Raw genomic sequence first — 11,535 nt, 5'->3', positions numbered from 1 at the left:
AGCTGCTTTGTTTTAAGCTGTCTTTCCTGAGGAGATCAATAATGGATGGCTGACATAATTCTTTCACAACTCAGAAATGAGAAAGCCTAAATGCATTTCTTTAGGGCAGGCATGTTTTTCATCCTGAGCTGAAAAGCCTGTAATTGAGTGAGGTTTATAAGTGTGATTGCTATTGGTGTGTATTCCCGTCTGATGTGCCTGTGAAAGGTTCCACTGGCATTTACCTGACTCTTAGGAATGTTGACCTCATCTCCCAGGCTGGCCAGGATGAAATGTCTGTGCTAGGAAACACATATACAGAATAAATCTTTGAAACATTGAGCTTCAGCTTATGATTGTGTTGGTAACTTTCTTAAAGTTTACTAGTTCTACATAATTTGCATATACTGTAACTTTAAAAAGAAAGCAGAGCTGAGAACAAGTGTCCATGCCCTTGCAATGTTGGTTTATCAAGCTTCCCATTGGTAAGAATGTGGTAAAACTGGAAATCTTTGACTGAACTGTTTTGCTGCTATTCACAGGTCTAAAAAATTGAGAGGAATGTGTACCTCTGAAATGATGGTACATGCTCTGGGCAGACACTGCCTGTGCTCCTACCAAACGAGTACTCACAGTGCCAGAGTGTGTTCCAGAGCCAGGCAGACTCAGCTCTGCTGCTCTTGCCTGAGGGGATTTTATTTTATTTTACCTTTGGAAGGTTTTTTGTAGTTTATTTGCGACATATTCTCCAGAATGGTTTAGGCATAAGGAGGCATCACGGTGGGTGTAAGACAGACTGACACTGTTGAAGACTTTGTCCTATCTGCTTATTTTACCCATCTTTTTAAACTCATTAGTAGTCTGCTTTGCATCATGTGCATCCCAGAAGTTTCTTGGAAAAAACCAACAAAATTCTGTAATTTGATGTATTACTGTTTTCATCTGTTGTTTTGGAAGGCTGTGGGTGAGACAAATTGGTTTACAGCACGTGTAAAATGCTGTTGAAATACGGAACACAGATGCATCAGGGTACAACAGTTCTTTCCACAATTAATTACTATTGCTGAGAGAAAGGTAAATGCAACTTTGATTTGCATTTTTATGGGGGCTAGTTGGGCTTTTCTGTTGTTTGTGAAGAGAAGGACTGATTCTGGGAGTTTCGTGGAAGTCCTGGGTGATGTCACAGTGCTGGTTTATGCGGCTGAGAGGGAAGCACCAGGTACAAAATGTTGCTGAGGGCCCTGTGAGTCCCAGGTATTGCTGTGGGGTCTCTGTGGAGCAGCTGGGGCTGCTCCATGCTGGACAGGGCTGGTTCCAGATGGTTCTGGAGCCACCCCAGCCCGGGACACAGCCAAGCCCCTCAGCAACACCAGTGGTGCTTCTGGGAATGTGTTTAGAAGAGCAGAAAATGCTGGACAAATGCAGGACGGGGGAGGAAAGAGCAGGGAAAAAGCAGAAGGAACACAGCTGAGGTGCACATCATCATTGTATACTTCTGTGATTGAAGGTGATCTGTTGCTGTTAGTTGCACATTTAGAACTTTATCTCTAGAAATAAAATGACTCCCTAAATGCTGTAAATCAGCACCACTTGTGAAATCCACAGTATGTCTGTGGGAACTCAGTTCTATTGGAAGCAGCATTCCCGTGTTTGTTTTGATACACAGTGGAAATAAAATACTAGTTCTCTTACCCACAAATATGCTATGTGTTTGTGAATTGAGTTTCAAACTCTTTTATCAACACTGATTGCTGCCTGGGGAAATGATTCCAATATATCAAAGCTGGAGAGAAAAGAAAGCCAAGGGTAGCTGGATATTTCAAAGCAGAGTAAAAAATGAGCATTAGAATTCATGACAAGTAAAAGCAATTTGTAGTACAGAGGTAGGCATTGTATTAAATAAATGCATGCATTAAATAAATTTAAAATATTGCATGTAAATGAAGTAGATGTCTGAATTTCAGAAGGAAGAACAAGTGCTATGCATCAGTGTTTAACCAGGTATTTGTAAGTAGTAAGAGACTTAATTTAAAAATAGGATTACCTGTAATTCACTCTGAATACTTAAAATTTTTTCCTTCATCAGAATGAGTCACACTTACTCCAACTGAGCAATATTTTATACTTAAAGTAGGTTTCTTCATTTGCTCTACCTATAACACAAAATAGTATTCAGTGCTAGAAACAGTGGGAAAATATTCCTAGCAGCAAGACGTTTAAAGACAGAAAAAGGGGTATCGTTCATTTTCTTCATTATGGTATGACAAGGACAGCCTACCAGAAGAGCTGAAAAGTATTTTGAGTGCCAAATTGAATGACACTCACCATTTAATTTTTTTCCTCAAGCATTTATTTTCACTTCGTGAGTACATCTATTGTGTGTTTTCCTGTTTTCCAATGGAGATGTGGCAATGTCACGAAAAAGGCATTTCTAAAAAACCTTAGTTCTCAGTGTCAGTCAGATAATTTTGGGAGCATATATTTGTCTTATATAATGATATAACAGCTACAAAAGAAGAAAAAGACAGAAAAGTAATCCTTTCTAAAAATAAAGTAAATTAGTTCATTGCTTGCACAATTTTAGGATGTGACTAATCTACATTCCTGTTTTGTTTTATATATTTTGGATGTTTGGAAGGACAAAAACTTGGTTCTTTTAACATGTTGTATGTAGGAGTTCACTTGCAAGGAAAATGCTTTATCTTTGTATGTTTTTAAGATGTCTTTAATTTAAAAGACATTAATTACTTGCTGATTTTAAGAGACAGCAATGGTTTCCACCATTATGTGGCTGCTGTTTGGGATATGTTCACCATTTTTATTAGATACCAGTGTTGAACTTTATTTAACTGAGAACCCTGGGGTTTACTTGGTGACATACATAATGTGTGTACATGCCTGTGTGTGAGATTTGAACAGGCAGCCACTTTCTCTTTTCAAACAAAGGACATCCATAACAGCAATGTGAAGCATTGCATTCAGTCCTAGTTTCCAGATTCAAACCTCTGTATGCAATTGGCCCACACTTGAGACAATTTCAGTATTGCTCTCTAACTGGCATTTCCATTTTGGTAAACTCTCTTCAGATTGCTCAAAAAGCACACCTGTCAAAACTACACATTTTGGTGGCAAAAAGATTTTGAAGCAGAAAATCTTTTGTGGTTTGAATTAATCCCCAGGTTTAAAGCCCAGCAACACAACATGAAACACACCAACATTAAAATAGCTCACAAGTTGGTTTCAATCAGCCTGTACTACATGTTTTTTAAAAATATTTTTTAAAATAATTTTAAATTCCATCTGAGCAATTTTGAAAGCTTTTATTTAAGCTATGCAAAAGTAAACATAGCTTAACTTAAGACCAAAATCAGGCAGACTAAGGTTCTATTTCAGTCAATACAGCAGTGATCCTGTGGACTTCAATGTCACTGTTTAAGGCGTAAAAATACAAATAAAATCATTAAACATTGACACATTTTTTTAAAAAAAATTGGATTGGTAACTTAAACATGAAGCAGTATTGTCAGATATATAGATGTAGCTGCGTGATGCCATGACTTCAGTGTGTCTTTGGGAACCTGTTATGCCTGTCCTGCTGCTTTAATGCTTGAGATGTAAAGCTGACAACTTTCTGTACCTTAGTTCAATCATCATTTGATCCCCAGACACTCTTATAAATATAGCTCATCTGTTACTGGACTTTATAATTTTGGCTGGTTTCAATTAATTGCATGTTTGTATGACACAGGACATTCACTTGTGAATATACTTTTTTTCAGATAGACAGCAAGTTGACAAGTTTGTGGTGAAAGTTACAACACTTTAAAGGACATATAATCTGCTGTGCTTTTCAAAATCCCCAAATAGGTAAGATACAATCAAATTTTATACTAGATTCAGTTTTGCCAGTCAGGTACCATTATAATTTGATAGGCATGATGTGATACAATGAAATCTGAATGACATAACCTACTGTGACATTACTGATACGCCAATGTAGAAATTTAATAAACATTTCCAATATGTTTGCTGAACTTGGCCTGTTGTGTCCCCAGCCATGCCCCAGTGTTTTGTCAGTCTTTAGGTCAGGTATTTGGACTTAAACATCACAAAGTGTAAGTTGGCTTATTCATGAGAATTTCCATAGGTGTTTCCATGTACCCTTCCTGGAGATTCTGGATCTGAATAATGTTGCAACTGTGTAATCATTGCAGTGTAGGCACCTGTGAATCATTGTACATGGTCAGTAGAGAAGCTGCTGAATATATGGAATCGCTTAACCTACTTACATATAAATTGCCTAACACTGATATACTGTGTTGTGGCTAGCTATGACCTAGTTGGCTTCTTTCTGAAGTTCTTAGGTGTTGGAAAAAAGAAGAAAAGACACAGCTCCAGGGTTTCTTTCCCATAATTTATCATGACAGCGGCTTACTCAAAGAATTAAAAGCAAAGTATCTCCTCATCTACTCCTTTGGATTTACATTCCTGCTGCCATGAGAGGATTCTCTTCTAATTCAATGAAAACCAGTTGGTGCAGCTAAACTCCCAAACCTCCTAAAGTGGCATTTAATACATAAAATTAATGGAACATAAAATACTTTTAAAAATAATTCTTCACACTAACCCTTCAGCCAGATATCAGTTATGCCTTGGCCCCTTTTTTAACTACTTAAAATTAATGTTTTGGAATCCAGAGTTTTTATGTTTCTGGAGTCATCTAATTCTTGTGATTTCAGTGGGAATTGGCAGGCTCACAAATGTAGCTCATAATTAGAATGCATTTGTTACCATATCTGCACTACCTTCTTATTATATAGAAAAACCCATTAAAATTGCAGATCACAGAAAAGTATTTGCAAATATTATTTCTAAGAACTTTATCGGGAAGCCTTGTAAGCAATTTGAATTCTTTTAAATAACAAACAGTGTAGATTACAGCACTCATGAAAGAATTACTTTTACAGCCTGAGACAAAACTGGTACATAGTCTATTCCAAACTAGCCCATGTAAGTGTTTGCTAAAAATGGATTTGGCTATGGAAACCAGAAAGCAGTTTTCATGTATTACTTGCTTTTATATTTGAAATATGGACCAAGGAATCAGTATAAATTAATTTAATATGCTTGTATCATCTATTTCCAAAAAACTTGGAAATGTAAACCACTGTCAAAAATGTCACAGCAAAGTATGAGGTGAACACACCAGGTTGTTCTGTAAAAATAAGAAACTCTTATCTCCATGTGATACTAACTTTGAAGGTGACTTATGCCTTCAAAATAGGTGTCCACAGAGTCACTCTGAATTCATATTTAATTTGGAATTCTTGCCCTTCCTTATTATGGAATAACTTCATTGATGAAGGGCATTCAAATAACTAAAGTCCTGAAATGTGCTGGTTAAAGACAGGAAGAAACTCTCCTCTGCTCCCGTATAGTGGGAACACTGCAACTGTTCAGCCTCACAAGCCTGACGTATCTGGAATATCAAACCTCCATGCTCATCTCTGCACAGACCAGGGACAGCAGAGGTGAGCACTGTAACCTTTATTGCAAGTAGCCAGATGGTCCTGTTATTTCAGTCTCCTGAATAGATAATAGGTAGCTCAGGAAAGAAGTTCATATTTTCAGCCGAGATGTAATAATTTCTTGACACAGAGTACCACTGTTTAAATCTGTTCTTATTATTTTAGTTGCTATCTAAAAGCATTTTCTTAGGCACACTAGATTATACAAGCTAAGTGTAAATAAAAATATTGCATGATATTTTATCATGGGAATACTAATAGTTGATGTCTTTTATGAAATAAGCCTCAGCTACAAATGTTGTGATCTGGTATTATATTCAATGTAGCTATTTGTCGTTATAAAACCTTTCTGAGGTATTTTACTTGACAAGCATGCTATGCAATAAATTTCAGTAAATTTGACATATAAATTTATAGGGAAGAAGAGGTAAAAGACAGAATTCAGGTAACAATAGACTCCAAAAGAGATTTGGGAATGTATGTTGCTAATGAATACAAATCTTCGCAAGTTATATTGAATGGTTGCATTCAGCGAGCCTGAAAATGTTTTATTTTGAAATCTGTAGCTGCATTCATCTGTTTCAAATCTCTAGCTGTGTTTTTGTCCATTTTCTACCTATCTCTTCTCTGTTGTCCTTGTGTTTTTATGGCTTAGCCCCAAGAGGATATCTAGAGGTAGTGCTGTGGCAGACCTTGCTGAAACCTCTACCAGCTCGCTGATGCTCCCTTGTTTTAATTTCTTCTCTCTCTTCTTCCTTCCTCTCACCTTTCAAACCTTTGTTCAACAAACAGTCCAAGGATACCTCACTAGTTGCTTTGTATTAGATGCGCTAACTACCATCAAAATGAAAAAGTGGTTTTCACCGATGACAGAAAGGAGTTACAGACACACATTAAGATTGAACTGGTCAAGAATCAGCCAAATTCATAGAATCATAGAAACAATTTGCTTGGAAAGGACTTTAAAGATCATTTAGCACACCCTGCCATGGACATTTATTCTGAAAGTAGCTTCTCTAAGGCTGCCCAGCTCTTGAACTGCTTAGTTCACAACTCCTTCTTTACTCATAGAAACAGACAGTTTAATGGTGGTGTTTTAATGAATGGAAACCTCTTGGCAACACAATTAAGGCGAAGTAATCCTACAGCAAGGTGTTTAATTTTATGCATATAGTAATGTAATACTTCAGAGGCTAATTGTGTTTTGGAACTACTCAGTCTGTCTGAAAGGAGACACAGAAGAGAGATGATCACTGTCTGGGATGATGGGATAATTGCACAATGCAGGAGGATTTGCTGTAGCTCAGAAACAAATCCATTATTATTGCTACTGGCAAGAGACTTGGGAGACTGGAGATACTTGAGAGAAAAATGTATAGCTTCACTCCATTCCAAGAATAGATTTGTGTTCATACAGCTGAATTGCACTCTACATATGTTCCCTCTCCTTTTTTCCCCCGGAAGGAAAATACATGCAACATTCCATGCATTGCATGCATTTCCTTTGCTGAGGAAAGTATTTCTTATTTTCCCTCTATTCTGCAGTAAACTCAGTGAATTGGCTGTAGAATTAATCTTTGAATCACTTACATGTTTTTTCCCCAGATTTGCTAAGGGTTTATCAGTGCTCCGTTCTGATTATATTTAATATATGTAGTCCTAGAGGAAAAAGTATTATGTTTTAAAGGTGCTTTACACCTCTAGAAGATTTGTCTTTCCTGGGAAGTATAAACTTTGGTTACTCAGCAGAGTTTATTCAATTGTTGCAAGCCTCATCTTCAAGTGCCTGCCATTTACACTGTGCTTGCTACACTGCGCTGGTACAGCTGTAATAAGGAGTTACCTCTTTTCCCTCATCCAGCCTCAATATAAACAAGATCTAAGCTATGAATGTGATAATTAACTATGCATTACAATTCATTAAATATTCTTAATTCTGATGTGGGAACAAATGAAATTCATCATTAGGAATTGAATTGTAGAGTGAGTGTGTGTGGGTGCATGGGAATATGTATGCCAGAAGAAATTTATGCAGATTAAACCCATTAGCAATTTTTTGCACACCTCATTAAGCAAAATATCAAATCCTACTTAGCTCTTCTACTGCTCTCATTAGACAATTTAAACTATACTGTTCCATAGAATGGAAAGAAAAAAACAATCCCTGGTGTAGTGTCCCACAAGTGAATTCTCAATTTACAGCTGTCATACCAGCTCCTTGGGCTCATCATGTTTCCTCACTGTACTGTGTCGTTGCTCAGTCTGCTGAGAGACAGCCTGGCAACTCTAGAGGGGTTCTCTAGAAAACAAGTATGTATTTACTTCTTGTCACAGCATGGTCCAGGCTCTCTGGCATTGTAAGGGGCTTAAAATGGGTGCAGTACTATGTTGTGTGTTGAAAATACTTCCCACTGATGATTGTTGAAAAAGTTGTCCTGTCACTCCCCTTGTCAGGAAATACAGGATTATAAAAAATTGAAGTTTTCTGTGTGGGGATGTCACTTTTGTTAGACTTTTTAATGCAATAATTTATTGAGTTGATGTTGGAATATCTGGTGTGGCTACAACTGTGTCAGAGGTTGTGGGTTAACCATCACTTTAAGTCAGTTTAAACCAACTCCACTGCTTCAGGAAGTGTTCCCATCCTGCCCTGACCCCAGCACCTCATTCCTGCCCTCCTTCATGCACTTAGGCTGGCACAGAAATAGACAAGAAAAGGGGGCAAATTGGCTTAAAATGATCCTTGCAAAATAGGGCTGAACTAATTTTGATGCAGTTAGGTTTGCTGGGCTGGCTCACCATCTATCCTTGTGTCTACTTCATCACAATAGAAGGAAAGAAATTACACATTGAGGCTGCAGAGAGGGAGGACACAAAAGTGCTTCTTTTAACTGTACTTGTCCTAACAGCAGTTAAGGTTTCCATGATACTGTGGCAATAATGTAGTCAGTGGTTCAAAGGAAGCTCTATGATCCAAAGCTGAACAAAAGTAGGTAGAAAATTTTAAAGGGATTTTGATTGTAAGAATTTGTCATTATTTTTGCAGGGAAAGGGGAAGAAATAAGGTTTCCTCTTGGTAGTTCATTTACACACAATAAGATGTATGAAAGAAAGTACAATCTCCCAAACTCTGTTCTGAGTGAAACCCTAAAAATACAGAGAGAATTTCTTTAATTGTTTTTCTTCCTGTTATTTGACTAATCTTTCTGGTTTTGAGACTGAAGAAGGCTAAATATCTTTCATTCCATGTCCAAACCATTTTGTGCAATGCAAGCTTGTACAGTTTAAAAGCAAAGGGATCTCTTAACTAGAAGATGGCAGAGGGAGAGGAAAAATTCTCAGCTGAGTACTCAAGGTTGAGGTCCAATTAACTTTTCTTTCTTATTTATGAGCGAAAATGCAGTAGAGTCAGAAAACAGTAACAAAGGCACTTCTTCTCCTTGTACAGTATTAGAGCAGTATTTAACTTTCAAACTAGGTTAACAGTATTTTTAGCTTCTGTCCTCTCCTTACTTCTTGCAGATGCCAGAGCAGGTAGAATTTCCATTTTTACCTCTCTCTGGAAGCAGCAGTGTACAAGAGAACAGCTGAATTCTTCCAATGCCACATGTAGTGTTCTTTGCTGCCTTTGATCGTTTGTCATTTTGATCATTACAGTTTGAGCAAAGTAGCTAATTGATCCTTTCTCATCGCCTCCTTCACGTCCTGCCTGCTAACAGCTTTGGTAATTTCCTTTATATTCAAAAATGTACAGGAAATAGTACTGCAGGTCTTAGCAGCAGTGGGTGTGCCTGTCATTCTGCTGTGAGAAAAGTTGTTCCCAGCACCAGCTGGCACCTGGCTCCCTTGGTCAGGAATGCTTTGGAGCCTCACCAGGGTGTAGCTTGTACCTCATTATGCTTTCTATAGCCAGTAGGTGCATCTCATGTTGAGAAGAAGGGCCAGAAGAAGGAACTGGCAGACAGGAAGATTTTGAACAAAGGCTGCTGAAGCCTCTATCCCCTAAGTCCCACAAAAGCAGATCCCATGTGGGATGTATGAAAGTGGCCAAGTAGAGATTTGTGCTCTTACTGGCTTTGTGTAGACTTATAAGGGTTATGGTTCCCAGGTATCCTAGTGAAAGTGGGACAGCCTGGACAAAGTGGAAGCAATTCCAGTAATTTCTATATTATAGCCTGTACTGTCCCAATGCCACATGAGGGAAAGAGGCTGCTGGTTGCTTCTGACAGTGTGGGTCACTGGCACATGGGCTGGAGAAGACATGGACCCTCTGAAGTGATCTAAAGGATGGATTTTAACCTTCTAAGCAGAATATCTAATTTTCTTGTTTTTCTTCTGTGTCGTCTGGCAATCCAAACAGGGTTAGATCCTCCCTCAGCTGTTGCACGCTCTCTGGTTTCCCTGGCCTTCCCAAAGGAAGGGAATTCTGTCAGATGATGGCATATGAGCAAGTGCTCCTAGTCCTAGGGGAGCTCATGGCACAGACCAGGCCTTCAATTGCATTTGAATCTGGGGATGAAAAAGAGAGGAAGGAAGAAGTTATCTCCCTTTGTGTCAGGATTGTCTTTTCTCCCACACCATCACCCATTCCAAATCCCTTTGTTAAACCATGAATACATTGTAGGCTAAGCAAATAATTTCTCCTATTATACTTTACATGCAATTCTTCAAATTCAAAGGTCACCAGCCAGACATGTAAAATGACTTCATGAACGACTTCAGCTCGTTAATCATGCCTCAGTGTAGCAGTGCCTCTCCTCTGTTCATTAGAATAACATTTCTTTGCACTTTATGGCAAACCATCATTATAATACAGAGCAAGGACAACAGAGTGTGAAAGACTTTTTTAATGAGACTTCATAGCTGCTCATGGTGGAACTCCTCATCCTGTTTGCTCTTGAAAGAGCTGTCTGACAAAGGTTCAGGATTTTACCTGATGAAGAGAGCCAGAAAGAGTTTCACAGGGAAAACTGTCAATGAGCTTACAGAAAACTGCATAAACTTGGCTGCCCTGTCGACTGAGCTGTCAGTCTTCAAACAAATGCAGAGAGAAAATCTTTAATTGCACTCAGCACACATATGACATTTTATGCTGTATCATTGTCATTTGCAGCTGTTCTAACTCACAGAGAAAAAGCAACATCTAAGGATCCCCAGGATCTTGAGTGGACTCTGGACTTAATAAGAAGAAACTCTGTACTTTAATAATTATCAATTATTGAGGAAAAGAAACTGGTACTCAGAACCTCTAATACTCAGTTGCATCACCAATGCTCTTGCTGTTATTTTAATATTATTTTGGTCCTTATCTTGGATTTACCAAAGAAATGGAATCACTAAAATAGAGCTGGACTGAGACAGCTAATTTAAATCTCTCTTAATAAATATTTTAAGGGATGTTAATAATATTTTAGAATCTTTCTTCTTTAGCTGGAATAATGAAATTGCAAAAATGGCTTATAAAGTTTTGTGGATGTTCATTTTTAATTAAAATGTTCTTCCCTGTTTTCCCGCAGGAGTGGAGCAACCTTAAGCACTAGAAAGGATACCAAAGTTCCTCAGAAAAAGTACCAGTCTGACTATTGCCCACATTCATTTCCTGTCTGAGGCCAGTCTAGGTGCTCCCAACAAAAAATAAATACTTACAAATCCAGGCTCTAATCTTGTCCTCATGACAGATTTTCAACTTCCTTTGAAGGCAAATGGAGTTTTAATTCATCTGGGAGTCAGCATCAGAACAGTTCTGCAATATGCAGATAGAGGAGTAATAATGATGAGATATACTTATTTTATTGCCAGCCTCAAGAGATAAAATTGAACTTTATAATCAATGGATTTATAAGGTGTTTGAAAATGATTGTTGCTCTTCCTCCCTGCCATCTGTCTGTTCTTTATTGCCCATCTCCATTGTTTTTTATATACTATAGATGTTATTTTTGCAATATACCTTTCAACTCCTATATGTTGATTAATTTCTATGTGTCATTTCCTAATATTTTTTTCTTCATCCCTGAGTCTGTTTCATACC

The 11,535-nt window shown here is 37.9% G+C and overlaps 1 long non-coding RNA gene across 2 annotated transcripts; it reads left to right on the top strand.

Moving 5' to 3' along the window:
- The first annotated feature begins 1,224 nt into the window (after positions 1–1,224).
- Positions 1,225–11,155, top strand: LOC146432329 (uncharacterized). 2 transcript variants are annotated; one of them, XR_014854418.1, is made up of 6 exons: positions 1,225–1,493; positions 3,763–3,846; positions 4,337–4,433; positions 5,386–5,510; positions 7,710–7,817; positions 11,024–11,155. It is a non-coding gene; the product is annotated as an uncharacterized LOC146432329 (long non-coding RNA). The 2 variants fall into 2 exon arrangements; XR_014854419.1 differs by lacking the exon at positions 7,710–7,817.
- Positions 11,156–11,535: the final 380 nt, after the last annotated feature.

The sequence above is a fragment of the Lichenostomus cassidix genome, chromosome 11 (genome assembly GCF_008360975.1).
Source record: "Lichenostomus cassidix isolate B80296 chromosome 11, HeHo_3.0, whole genome shotgun sequence".
NCBI lineage: Eukaryota > Metazoa > Chordata > Aves > Passeriformes > Meliphagidae > Lichenostomus > Lichenostomus cassidix.
This window is presented reverse-complemented; position numbering and strand designations above follow the sequence as displayed.